The sequence below is a fragment of the Pezoporus wallicus genome, unplaced genomic scaffold (genome assembly GCF_028554395.1).
Source record: "Pezoporus wallicus isolate ANWC-B61680 ecotype Strahan unplaced genomic scaffold, APGP_CSIRO_Pwel_v1 contig_6484, whole genome shotgun sequence".
In the NCBI taxonomy this organism is placed as follows: Eukaryota; Metazoa; Chordata; class Aves; order Psittaciformes; family Psittacidae; genus Pezoporus; species Pezoporus wallicus.
In genome coordinates, this window is record NW_026638903.1 from 1,492,947 (window position 1) to 1,507,745 (window position 14,799).

Below are 14,799 nucleotides of genomic sequence, written 5' to 3' on the forward strand. Positions count from 1 at the left end.
GATGTTATGGTAAGTATGGATGCATGCATCTTGAAAGTTTTGAATTTGGAATATTTTTCAAACCTCTTGATTAAAGCCAGCTGAACACTGATAAAAAATATCCCCCAAAATTTTAAAACAAATACACAGATCAAATAGTTCTTTAGGAGATCACCCTGTATGCCCTATGAAAAGTACCCTAAAAGAGATAAGTTTGAAATTTTTGGCAAAAAATGCTTGGAAAGGCACCAGATTAGCCTGGGTTTCTATTGGCTTTCATTGGGGTTTTACTGCTTAAAAATGTTGGTTACATTACAAGGTAGTGTGATGCAATTGAAGTAGATCTGTAGACTGAAACAGTTAGTGTTGTAGATCCCAAAACTCGTGCTATATGCATGTGGAAGGTGTATTTCAGACTACCTCTAGTCTAATCCCATGAGCATAACACCCATAGTGGCAGGAGCACATCATAAGTACTCCTAAGGTTTGTTTTCTGGTCTATTTTTAACCTGGAAGAATCTGTGTCATGTGCTCTGTGACTGCCCAACAGTGCAAACCGGTGGGCAAGAAGTGGAAGTGATGGAGGGATGTCTTCCAAAGCAACTGCCTGTTCCGGACTGAAATGCCTATGCAGATGCATCTGATGCCATTGCAACAGGGAGCAGGCGTCAGCCTCCGTGACCAAGATCACGTACCACGCTGGAAGCCTCCTTGTGGTTTGTGATCAGCATCTAATATTTCCTGCTTGGGCTAGGACTGTCACAGCAAGTCTGAATTAAATATGCTGTATTGAACCTGAAAGAAGTGTTGGTCTGTGTCTATGAAGTCCTGACTCAGGAAAGCACTAAGGCTGCTATTTATATGCAGGAAAAGTGAAATTATGAGTAGACTGCTATTGGTCAAAAATCATAGTGGAGGGAAGAATACTTCAGTTAAGAAAGCACATAAAATTTCTTTTTCTGAAATGTAGATTTAAACTTACATGAGGCCTCCAGCTGGGTCTTGTTGAGCACTGGCCAGTGAGGTGCCTTCCTTCTGGATGGGGATGTGGCCTCCTCTTCAGGGCACAGTGAAAGAAAGGGAGTGATATGCTTATAAAAAACACCTTTCCTGTGCTCTACTTGCAGAGCAGGGTGAATCCTTTCATGGTGCCCTGGCTTCAGGGGAGAGTATGAAAAACATGGCAAGGCCCCATGTTTGGGCTGAGCAGGTTTAACCTTTGCTGCACCAGTGGTTGGTGCTGGGCAGGATTTCCTGTGCTCCCTTTGCAACTTTTAGTTCTGAAGATTTTCCAGATTTTCAACTGCAAGGTAGGAGGCTTCGAAGCCTCGTCACTAGGCCAAACTGGGCTTTTTTCCACGTGGATGACAAAAAGCACTCTTGGATAGAAGTTAAATTCCTGCTGCAAGTCTGGGGTTAGTGAGACCATCTCTATTAGCAGGTTCCCCAGATTTGATATTTTTCAGCATAGACACAAGAGTGCATTTTTCACTGATCTGGATTGCTGAACTGTCTGAACTGGCTTAATGCAGAGGTTTTCCAAAAAGCACTTAGCTTGTGGTATATAGTTGGCACAGCAGATTTCAGCTGGAGCTAGACAGGAGAAGTTTGGCAAAGTTACAGGCAATTAATAGCAGGGTTTTTATCATAACAAGCACTGGGAAACCTTGCTACCAGCCCCTCCTGCAAACTCACAGTTCATACACAGAAACAGAAGATGTAAAATCAGCATGAGTGTGTATGCATGTGTGCATGTGGATGGATGGAGAGTGTCAACATATGCATGAGTTTGTGTACTGCAGAGCTACTCGTGTGAGAAAGTACCAGCGCCTGTTCCCAGGCATGGATTAAGGAAGGCAATTAGACATATGCTTAAACGCTAGGGCTGCCTTCCTCTATCAGACCTTTGGAAACTCATCTATCGTGTGGAAGCACTGAATTTGTGCTTTCCTTTAGATTTCAACGCTGGCCACAGAGAAAAATCAACAGCAGCTGTACTCTGTGGCAAGAACCTCAAGTCTACTCATCTGTACTTGCTGTCCCTTAAGCAAAGAGATGTCTCACCTGTTTTTGCAGACTTGGTTCCTGAACATGGGGAATGTGTTCAGCTTTTAGTGGAGATAGAGATGCAAGCAGGAAAATCCTTGTAATAGAGATACTTAGCACTCATATACGACTCTGCAGGAAGTAACTGTATGATATAGAAAAATATTGTTGGGACAAAGCTGCACTGTATTTTTTCTTGAATTGAACATAAAGGGATTATGGACCAGATAAAATAGAAGACAAATAATTATTATCATCTGCATAGAGATGGAGAGCAGAAGTTAAATGGTTTACCTGGTCTTCCGGATGAAACCATGTCAGGATAAGGTTTAGAAAGTCAAAGCTTCTTTCTCAGTTCCTCCACCCAGCCCATATGTCACTATCTTGCTCTCATGCTGATCATGGGTAGCTTTTCTTTTCCCTTTTTTTCTGAGTGGGCATGTAATAGACAGAGCTTATAAAAATTGGGAAACAAAATTCTCACCTGGCTCTGCATTTTGAAATGAGAATGAAAGAGGAATCCTCATAAATATCACATCCCACACACTCTGCCCTTGAGTCCTTCAAAGCCAAATAATCAAGGCTGAAATGTATTCCATGGAAGGAAGGGAGTTAAAAACCTGCTCTACCTTGCAAAGGGGTACTTGCAGCTTAAATTCTGTCAAGGCGAGGGACAGAAAGGAGATGTAACTGAATTACAAACCCTGCTTGGGCATTTAGGGGGATAGCACTCTACTTACTAGGGCTAAACGGAAAGGCCAAGCCTAGCTTTAAACATGTGCAATCAGTCAGGGTAATAGTAACAGTGGTAAAAACTGGTAGTGAATGCACTTATCCTTTTATTTCACAGTTCTGCCCTGCCTGCAGCTGCCCTTGGCTGGTCTGAGCACAGCTGTGAGTGACCGATGAGTTGAGAGCCAAATACCACATCAGTATGTGGAACTGCATCATGTGAAAACTTTCCCCTGCAGCATTTCTTTGCTGATGGGCCATTTCACCTGCTTCACCCCTCACACCAAGTGAATCATGTAGCCTTGCAAAGACCCTGATTTGAAGTACCAGACAGGACAGGTGGTTGCAAGGAGAGTACAAGGAGAAAGCTCAGCCAACAAAAAAGAGCCATACTGCAGATCCAGAAAGTGTTTCCTTGACAGTCTGAAATCAGGCTCCTTTGAAGATGTATTTTCATGACCTCATGGTGTTTCTCAAAGGCAAGCTTGAAAAATCTCACCTGGGGCTCACTTTTGTTCCTTAGCCATTGCTTTCTTAGATTATACATAAGTTTGATAATATGCAAAGATTTGTCTGTAGTGACTACTACTTATGCCAGGTCAGTTGATGGATGTGTGAGTCTGTTATTCATTATTACTTTATGACTCTGAAGAGAACACATCTGAGTGTCCACAGGGATGAAGAAGACATGATCCTTGCTGATAACTCTTTGCAATCAAATTTGAGACTTGGTAGCAAAGGATGAAAGGACAAAATGGTGAATAGGTTTAGTATGAGGAGTTTTATCAGCAACAGACTGCACACTCATCATCTTTATGGTAAGATGAAAAAGGTTTGGTTTTGTTCTGTTTCATTTTTTGTTCAATTTAAGTAAGTCTGTAGGGTTAATCTGTAGCTACAGGTGTTAAGAACATCATGCCTCAAGTTTGAGAAGGGACCAAACACTTACTGGTTTACAACTCAAAGGAAAGTTTAAATTTAAGATTGAAGCTCATATTATAAAGCTGAACTTCTCATGAGTCAGCACTGTGATAGACAACTTCTCTTCTGTTTGCTTCTTTTGTGCCATAGCTGTATTTCCAACAGCTTAACAGAGCAGCATCCCAATCAGTTTAACAATGACATTTCAGACCTTGTTGGCTAACTGGCTACTGGCAGAGAAATCTTCCTCCCTTGGATGGTATTTTCTTGCCAGAAAGGGAAAGCATATTACTGTCCACTAGATAAATTATAGAACTATACAAAAGGAGGGACACATTAATAGCCTTTCTCACCTTCATGTCCAAGTTGCTTATTAGTTGCTTATTTTTCACTCTCAGCAGTGGGACTTCTTACACAGAATGAAGATCAAAGTGAGTTCTTGTCTCATGCCTCGTGCCTAGCAAAAGCCAGATAATAAAATGTGTTATTCCTGATGTTCCTTGGTGAAGAGCTGTGAGGCAAAAAAAGCACATAACTATTTTAGAGAAAAATACTACTTTAAATCAGGGGTGCTAGTGAACAGGAAAACAAATAGCAAAAGAAATCTTCAGGCTTCAAGTTAAGACATAAAATAGGAAATGAATGAACCACAACTGATCATATTTTCAGTTTTATGAAATTTTGTTTTCTTTCACACTCATCAATACAAAAATATGCAGCTGAATTTTAAAGCATAAGCGCATAGCCTATTCACCTGATACAATGCTTTTCCTCTGACACATTTCAGTCCGTCCACTGAACTGTATCAGAAGTACAGGAAGACATTTTGGGAGTATTTCAGGAACTTGCGTTGATCTAAAATCTCAGCCTCAAATCCTATCTTACTGGTCACCAGTCCATTAGGACCACTGGATACTGTACTGAAGGAGTACTTGTTTGTATGTGTGGGATTTTGAATGCTTGTTACTCATCACCAAGTCTTCATTTTTTGACAAGTCACAAAAGTCAAATCAAAGCACAAAACAGCGGTCTGTGACTACGGTGAAAGTACCATAAAATCAGTGGTCACAGATAGTATGCAAAAGATTATACTAATTCTGCACTACCGAAAAATTGCTGCTAGTAGTTCCAAAATTTAAGGCTTACTTCCTCCTTCACTTCCTCCTAAAAAGGACCCTTATTATGTTCTGGAAAGATATCATTATATTGAATTAATATTTGTCCAACATCACATATTGTCCAAGAGGAAGTCAGAGAAAGCAAACGAAAATATTTTTTCCTAACTTCTCACTATTTAAGGCAATTGAAGTAAATTGTAGTAAGTGAAAGTTCAACAGAATCAGAAAGTGGAGCTGAGAGTCTGACCCAGTGAAAGAACATGAGGAGTCACCATTCTGGCTGTACCCCAGCTTTCCCTCCCAAGAAATGCAGATTCACTCTCCTTTTAAAGCACATTACCACCTTAGCAAAAAAATCCCCTCATCGTTGCTAGTCACAGTTGTAAATTTGATATGCCTGCTTTATTAGCTTATACACAGTACCTTTAACAAAACGCATGTGTTTTTAAGATGTTCTTGTTTACAAGTACCCTGTTCCCTGAAGAAGGGTAATTTTTAATGTCATAAAAAACTTCATCTGTTGTTTCTAACACTGATATATCTAGTGTAAACAGCCTTCCCCAATGAAGAAAAGGGAAAAGGAAGAATGCAGAAAGTACTCTATGAAAACTGAGTTAGGACCACACCAAGCCTGCCTTTTCTCCCTGGTGGCAACGGGGCACAGCAATGTGTTCTCCTCGAGTGTACTGCCATTTTCTCCTTTTAGGGTAGCAAATCCTGATCTGTAAAGTTCACAGTGGCACAGGAGCTGCAGCCAGTTCCAGGAATTTGCTGCTGCTCCCTGGGTCAGCTCAATGTTGCTTTCATCAGAAGTGCCACTGCAGTGGGAAGAAGTTGTTATAACGAGTTTCAGGAGGCATTGACATAATCAGGTCAACTGGAGGTGCATAAACAAGTGAGGGGAAGGAACAAAACCCACAGAGAAATGTATATCTTTCTACCCTGTCCCTGGGAGACAAAAAGCAAAAAGCCTTTGCTCTCACCTGCTAGCATGGCATCCTTGCTCCCCCGTTTTCTCTTTTTGGCTGTAAGGTGTTTTCTTCTTTACAACCTGACAGATGCAAGGACATTTTCATCCATTGCATGGATCTTAGGCAAATTTTCTCTTTCTTCTTGTTGTTATTGTGACAGGCAGATTTTTTAACAGGCTGCTTAATGGCTAGGTACCCCCACTAAGGGATGTCTGTCACTGAAATGGAGAAAGAACAAGGTCTCTCTGGGGGCCTCAGGGCCACTGGGGAGGGGAGAAGAGAGAACTTAAAGGAATATTCTACATTGCAGGACCAGCTAGGGAGCTTGTGCCTCTGATGATGAAAACATTACTGGGCTTTTGTATTTTCTCTACTTGTGAGCCTATTGAAAGTTTTTATGACAACTGTGATCTGAAGAGAGCCAGGAAAAATACCATGTTATGTAATTTGTATCGGGAGATGACACATGTTAATGTGAACTTTAGTCAATCATAGAGCAGGCTGCTGTTATAGCTGAGGCTGAAAACTAAAAAGAAATGTAGTCCAAAAGTGTTGAAGTTACTGGAGAACCCTCTGTGATACTAGCAGCCTGCAGTCCTGGCTGGCTGGAAGATGAAGTATTGTGTATTTATTGGGCATTTAGAGTACCTACTTAGTAGTATGCATGCCAATATTTAATGCGGTGTCTATGTTGCTCTAAGATAACTGATTTAATGAGGAAGAAAGAAGGCAGATTCTGTTGTTTGGGCTGTCATTATTGCTGAGCAATTCATTTTCCTTTGGAGGGCTTGGAGAATAAGAAAAGGAGTTTCCATCAGTCCCACCTCCATTAAGCGTCCAAATTAGCCAACAGAGGAAGAGGATGGTGTTAAGAGGGAAATAGGAACCAATTTGTTCATGAGAAGCTGAATTTTTGTGAACTGCTGCATCACTGAATTGCAAGAACTCATGGGTTAAGGAAACCAGTTTTAGAAGATGCTCTTGGGGAAAGTTTGAAGTGCTCTAAAACAAAGATGCAGTTGGCATCTTCTTTTTAATGCAGTTAGATACTGTGACCTTCTCTTTGCAGCAGCGCAGAGCTGAAGACTGCTTTTGACATTAGTGGGTGAAGATCTGCAGGGGTTTTGAATAAGGGTGATGTCCTTGTAAGTGCAATCTCCCACTTCTGGCAAGGGAGTGGCAGCGTATTACTGTCTATATTTGGATTATTACCATGCTTTCTACCTACTTACACTTCACTTGCAATTTTGGATAAGTAGAGTCATCATCTTCATTTTATGCCCCAGGTTTTTGTCTGGTACAGCTGTGGAGTGTTAACAGCTGCTAGTTTTTGTTAAAGAAGTAGCTGCACTTCAGGAAGAGTCAATGAGATTTCTGCTCTACAGTTTGTGAAGCACTTTGTCGATCAAGGTGTGTAAAAAGTACTTAATAATTTTGATCTTAAAAGAATAATTCGGTTAAAAGAGATTCTGATCTATGTTTTGATGTGCAACTTACTACTGATTTGTTATACAGTATGAAGAAAATCTTGGGCTCACGTTACTGAGCCTCACAGAACAAAAACCCAGGTCTAGAAATTAGATTACTACTCTGCAGCTCAGTGATTACAATAAATAAATTAAAAAAAAAATACTCTACCACTGTATTTACATTCTTGTGCAAATCAGGTCATCCTGCCCTTTGAGTTCTGTTTTCCACAGAATGGGCCAAATCCATTCCCAGTGTGACTCCCTTGACTCCAGCACAGTTGCACAAGAGATGACTGTACCTCATTAAGTCTGCAGACTAACTATTTTGATTAGGGATAAAAAACAGTATTTGGGTGGAGTCTTATTCGTGTTGGCATGCTAGGTGGTTTTCTTCATTGACACTAACTGAAGCTGGAACAGATATTGTTTACTTATATTCATAAGTAATTTATATATTTAAAATATATAAATATATATTTTATCTGCTTTCTAGCTATTGCACAGAACTAACCATAAGACTGTAAATGGCAGCAAAATCAGAAGAGAAAATAAATAGCATGTCTTAGCTGTGTCTTCCTCTGTAATACCATTCTTTGCTGAAATTACAGATATGGTTCTACTGCAAACACAAGGAAGGAATTGGGTTATTTGGCTTCGTGCTTCCTCTGAACTGGGGGGCACTGGGAGTGGATTAGCCATGACGGGAGAAATGCTCACTTGAGCACCCCACAGAGGATGTATAGAGAGCCAGCTGTGGGTACTAGCACCAGGAACCTCCCAGGAGAGGCAGGAAGAGGCAACAGGGGCTGGAAAGTCCTGTGAGAGAGGTGGGATATCAAGCAGGAAAATGCTAGCCTTCAGCATGGGAAGGTATGAGAGACATTTGGGGGAGAGTGAGAGAGAGCTGGCTGGGAAGGCAAATGTGAGAAATCAGAGGCTTTCTGGGGACTGAAAGAAAAGTCATATGAGGTGCATGAGGAAGAGACAGTGGGACATTTTTGGTATAGAGAGGAGAAGACCTGACTAGAGTCACCCCATGCTGTACAGCAGGAAAGCTTTCAGTGGACGACTGATTTAATCCCTCTGCCCCTATACAAGAGAAACCGGCCAAGGCAGTCTTCTTTCACTTGTCTCATCTCCAATTACTTTGCATAGACAGGGACCTACAGTGCCCCAGACTGTGTCTGGTGGTAAATAAATAAATCTGATTGACTAGCGCTGTGAACATTAATTCTCTGGGAGTAGCAGCAGAGTGGCATTGCCCTTTGTACATGCAAGGGCTGGGGGAAAAAAATACTGTAGCACTTTTCTTCCTGATGTTTAGCTGAAAGTAACATTAAAGACCTCAGCTCCTCCCAGCAGGTCATTAAGCCCCAGGAAATACCCTGGTCCTCTATCGTTATTGCTTAATTATTTTCAGCTCTGTAATCTAATTTGCAGTTTGACTCTATGTTGATTCTAGCTGCCGTATCATAACCTTGGCAGCACAGGAAACGCAGCGCAGGGCTAGCTGTATTGATGTCTAAATCCTTTCCATGAAAAGGGCCTTTTCCTAAGCCTGCAGCTTTGGGAGCCTGCTCATTTTCTAGAAAGGCTGAAACCTTCAATATTCTGGCGAGTTCACTTTCTCCCTGTTTTACAGGGTGTACGATGCAAAACTGAGTAATGAAAGGTCTTTTATTGAGTATGTGCAATGACTCTGTAGTTTTAAAGCAGGATGTTAGAGAAATATCTCACACAGAGGAACTGTTAACATATTCCTTTTATTTTAATTAAATATAACAGATGCTTCGGATGTTCCAAAAAACAAGGAAATAAACCCAGAGCTATGCAGGGAAGCTGTCTGAGTATGGGAATTACAAATGAGATAAATTAACAATTGAAACAATTTAAAGCCTGAAGTATTGTTAAATACATGTTATCTAAAGCAGATAGCTTTACTTCAAACAGAAATAACTGAGTTTATGCAGTACCTCTTATGGAGGTATTACCAGTTATCTGGTCTCTCTGGAAATCTCCAAAAACTAACAGGAAATTAGAGCCGTAAGGAGTCATCTGCTTTGAGATATGTCTCACCAGAAGTCTCATTCTTATGTCTGGACTTGTCTGACAAAATACAGGGACAATCCATACAGTTCATAGTATGTGATATATGGGATGCTTTTGAGCTCAAATGTTCTCATGGATGCGTATTTGTCATAGGAGCCTGTGGGAGGGTGCTTAATCTGAAATAAAGCAAAAAGGGAAAGAATGTGAAGGGGCCTCTGAAGTGCAAATCTCCAGGAAAAGCTGTCAAAGAGGCACAGAAGGAAATAATCTATGCTAGGAGATGAAAATGGGGGAAGCATATGGAAATTAGTGATCAGCAGTCCAAGGACTATGTTTTGGGCAAATATCCTTAATGAGTAGGAAGTACTGCAAGCATGATTGTATTCTGTTTTTCCTGTAGCCTTTTTGTTTCCAACCCTTGCATGCATACCTCTGAACCTTGGCTTCAAACCAGGTTAAATAAAATAAACCTTCCCATTGTTTTGCTACAGGTTCGTTTTGTGTCAAGGTGCACCAGGATAAAGCAGAGGGCCTGAGTCAGGAACCTGAGGGCTCGGGGTGTCAGAGGTGCAGAGGAGGGGTGAGTTTGCTTGAGCTGTGTGTACTGAAGTACCCTGGCAGGTGCAAGATAAACTATGAAGCTTATATTGCCACATGCTGGGTTTCCCCAAGGCTGGTGCAGGGAAAGTTCCTTCTCTGCAGTGTATGGGGGATACACGGGCCATTTCTCAGCCTATGGGGATGGTCAGGCACCCCTATATGATGCTTCTGCCCTGTGTAAAAGCAAGGTTCCCAACTAATTTTGAAATTTCAGGATCAGGGAAAAAGAGATTTCTGCACAGTGAAGATGGCATGTTCTAGGCTACTGGACCCAGCTGAGAGGGGCTGGCTCTAAAACGCTGCACTCTGTTCAGTCTTCCTCATATTAGGGATGTAGACTATGGGAATATACAGAAGAGTTATTCCTGCTTCTCTTTTCTTCTTTGTCACACAGCTCTGCAGACCCTTGTGAGCCTGCAGGCTACAGCATCCCTTTTGCCAGGACTGCCATTATCCCCACAGCAGGGAGTTTCAGGAGCTGCTGTTCGTACACTGCAGTGGTATGTGCTAACTAACCATTACAGTGAAAACTACAATAATACACTGGAGCTGTCTCAGAGCTGTTGTTCAAATGCATGTGTGTACAGGGGAAGTAAAGAAAAATTGCAATTAGTCTCCATATCCCCTACATAGGAAAACGATTGCTGTAATGTCCAGATCACCTTTTCTCTACTCCCGAGCCCTGTGTCAGACTTAAAAATGCTTACTGAGGTCATTGGATGACCTTTGGTCCTCTAGTAATGCAGGATCAGATCCTTTCTCCCTGTAAAAGACATAACAAAGGGTGAGTAAATGGCAACCTCCCCTTTCTTCATCATGCAGCATGGTGACCCTTTCGTATGATCAGAAACAAATATAATGATTCAGGAAGAAAGGCCTTAATGCTTGGAAGAAAGGCTGAAGACAGAAGATATTCAAATGACAGCTAGAAGAAGGGAACAACACTGATATAATTGGAGTAGACAAAGAATGTTCACTTTATGACACATTCTGAGAAACATCCAGGAACATTTGTTATGCCAAAGAGGGTTCATGGTTCAGTGGAAATGCCATCTTCCAGTGGGGAAGTAAGTAGAAGAGGCAGTGCTCTCTGATCAGACAAGAAAACAAAAATAGTTCAGTGTTCCACCGCAGATAGTTGTGTACAAGTTTACATATATAATTATGATAATAGTCCTGCTACCTCTGTATAGCATTTCCTTGAGTGGCTGTTCCACTGAGGGATGACTGTTCGCTAGCGAAGGGGTCTTTTTAATTCACCTCATAAACAACAGTGTTCAGATGATTTTAAATACATAAGAAGTTATGGATCATGTCTTAACCAGTGTCTGATGACATACAAATTATTCAGATTTATTTATTCAAATGCTGGTAAATCTGCCATGGCAGTCTCATGTAACAATAAGCAATATCAATTGGAGTTCTTGGCTTAAAGAAAATAAGTTTGAAGAAGTGTCTTTTTTTAAGCTTTTTTTAGAAGAAAAGATTCTCTTTCTTCACTCAAACTGCAACAAATTCCACAAAATTTTGAGGTATAGAGAGACAAGCTACATGAGAGTTCAACAACAGAAGCCAGAAGCAGCCCTGAGACCATTTGGTCTGACCTGAATGACACGTTTCATCTGGCTCATCTCTTGATGATCAAAGGCACATGTACACACACACACACACATACATAGTTTATGAACCAGACAAGTAGTCTAATATCCATATACAAAATTTCTGTGTGTGAGTGTATGCAATATGCATATACATATATTTCATGTTGTTCAAAGGGGAATTATGTTCCTCTAATTGTCTGGGCTTAAACCCTGGGAGAAAAAGTATCTTTGCTCTTGATGGTATGGGCAGCTGAACCTGCTCGGGGTAGAGAGTCCCAGGGAGGCTGGCTGGAGAGAGAGCATCCATAGAGCTCTCTTCAGAAAAATAGCGACACTTTCTGATGCGACAGCAGGGATTCACAGGCTTTGCATCACTCAGAAAATCATTGAGTAACTGAAATCAAGACTGAAAGCAGGACCTGCCTGCAAGGATAGCATGGGCAGAAGAGGGAGCAGTTCATAAACCCTTCTAATACGCTTCTCAGTTGCTGAGATTTTTCTCTATGTAAAAAGTTAATTATACTATTTTTTGTAGTTTAATAATAACTGGGGGGGGGGGGGGTAGCGTGAACATTTTTAAGGTTTTGGGGTAGCTGAAGAGGTCTAGACACATTCACCTCTGTGCTGTTGTCTGGCTTGGGCTGTGCAGGGCTTTCTGATGCAAGCCAAATAGTTTGTACTAAATGAGGAACAGCTTCCATATGGGCAACCAGCTTTTTCACAAAGGCATCACAGGGGGGAGAATCTACCATATCCCTGCACGAGTGCTGACTGATTTAACTTTTAACAGCGTTCTTTATTACTAACTGGAATTAGTTAGGCCTAAGATCCCAGCCTTTGTTTTTGTTCTTATGACTTCCTTTGCTGAAGTGCTGATCCTCTAAGCTTCAAGTACTTGCTCCCAAGTAAAGTGATTTTAACTGCAATCAGATCAGCTCCTGATCTTTTGGCTAGAAAACATAAGTTAAATTGTCTCCCACTGTAAGGCATCTTTTCTTTGTATATATTTAGTTTTCTTTCTCCGTTTTGGCTCCGAGATATAAACATTAGACCTGTATCCTAGAATATATCTGATTTACCAATGTATGTTCATTAGACCCTCTCCTACTAACACGTCTCTTAGGCGCATCTGAAGGCTGTGAAAGCCTTTTTTCCAAGAAGATCAGGTTGAACTGCTGTTCACTGAAATCCAAAATCTTTAACAGAGATACAACCAGGGTGTAACATCTCAGAGGTCTATGTGTGACCTTTATTTCTTGTTCCACTCACTCAAGAAATTAATTGTTATAAAAATTTTAGTAGTTTAACAAACATTTTATAATATAGTAAAAAAACTACTTACAGTCTACAAAATCTATATATATTTATCAAAAGAAATAATATTGTGGTAAGTCACTTGATCTTTTGCTAAGATCTTTGGTATGTTACTGTTGTTTGTTATAAACCTGTTTTTGCAAAAAGAGTTATATGTGTAATTTGCATTATCATGGCACAGCACAGCCTCTGGTGGTTTGATTTTCCAGAACTCCAAGAGACCTAGAAGTCTACTGGTTGAACATTCAGCTAAGCTTATTCTTCCATAAGGTGATCTTCTATATCAGCTTGCTTTCTAATATATGCAGCATAGTCCATGTTACAACTGAGCCCTCAAGGCCTTGCATTTTGAGCAAAGGATTGCACTTACCCATGTAACCAAAAGTTTTGCATGATGGTGCTTTTACCCTGTAATGTGTTCTGCAAACTCTTTCCAGAAGCTTCTTCTCTTCCATTAAAAGAAGAAAAACCTCTTTCTGAACTTTGCATCTGTCATACAAAATCTTAAGCCGATGCACAAATAACAAACGTGTATTTGTCATAAGTTAGACATCCGCTTAAATGCTGCATTATTCTTTAATAAGCAGTTTTATATCCATTGGTTCCTTTGTTATGAGAGTGAGGGAAAAATATTCTATACGCTTCTCTTTTCTAAAGTAGAAGCAGCTGCTGCTGGCATCACTTTCTGTGTTTTGAACTTTCCATTGTGACAGACTACTGAACACTTTTCAGTGGGGGTACCTGTGGCACATTTGACTGAATAAATTCTGTCGTGGGACACACACCTGGTAAAAGGTTCTGTTTAATTTCCAGTATTATTAAAGTGGTAATAAGTGTGGCAGAAACCAGCCTACAATATGTCTAATTTGGGGAAAAGCTATCCATTTAATTTCTTTTAGGGAATCTGTGCATGTGTAGGTACAGGATATCTCTATGTGTGTAATACTTAAAGAATTGATATCTTAGTAAGAAATACTTGGCTCTGAGAGCCTTAGAGCTGAGAAACTGAGTAAATCAATATATCACTTACTAAACCAACAAGTAATAGTTTGAAAACAACATTTGTTCATTCTAACTTGCACATTTGACCTTGCATACGTATCTAAGGCAAGCAACATTCTTAAGAGGTGGTGCCAGGATGTAGAATTATTTCTTATGACTACAGTTCTCTAGGCTGCTCTCAGTTGTGTTTCTGAATGGTAAGCCAAACTTATCCTTGGAGTAAGACCATTTTATTCAATGGATGCATTTGGCCCATTAACTTTAGCCTGCCATAAAGTCAAGGGTAAAAGGATATCTTTATGCAGGGCAGAGTCACTGCAGATGTGCTACTAAACACTGAGGATTAGAATGGAGATATTCTGGTCCTCATAGCACTTTCATATGGCTTTTTAGCCTTTTTAAAATAGCAAAATTACAAGGATTTTCTTCTTGTACTTCTAAGAAGAAATCATAGTTTCATTTATTTACACAAAGTGGTGAAACTTCATTAGAAATGCAATTATGTTTCCTAAATCGTTTAGAACTTCTGTGCGTGTGCTTGCTAAGCAATAATAGTTCTAATTACAATTTCATAAACTGCCTGGAGGCAAAATGGTAGGTTATACATGAACTTTCCAGTATTACTGTTTGGGCTTGAACAGTTTTATGAATTATTTTAAACCTACATATTTCGAAAGAAAATAAGTTTAAATGGACTAAAACCCCATTCACCTTAATCTTGTATGTAGGTCTACAGGAAATCAGTGGGACCACTTGGCTGAATATATCAGTTAGCCTTAGGCTCTTGAATTTCATTTTAAGTGTCATTTTATAATATGTTTTGATAATATGCAACATTTTGTCTGAACAATACTACTCATATTTTTCCAGTATTCTGAAAACCTAAAAACCCCACGACAGTAAAGTATTTTACCAGCAGAATTAGAGGGATTTTCTCCTTAAAATTTAAAGACTCCTTACATTTTTATTTTGTTTAGAATCATCATGATTGGATTTT

General features: G+C 40.2%; 1 protein-coding gene across 1 annotated transcript in view; it reads left to right on the top strand.

Moving 5' to 3' along the window:
- Positions 1–291: 291 nt before the first annotated feature.
- Positions 292–14,799, top strand: part of SAMSN1 (SAM domain, SH3 domain and nuclear localization signals 1) — a 155,440-nt gene continuing 140,932 nt past the window's right edge. Inside the window, exon 1 of the mRNA XM_057413025.1 lies at positions 292–302. The gene's annotated coding sequence lies outside the window, so the exon portion shown is untranslated. The remainder of the gene's footprint in view (positions 303–14,799) is intronic.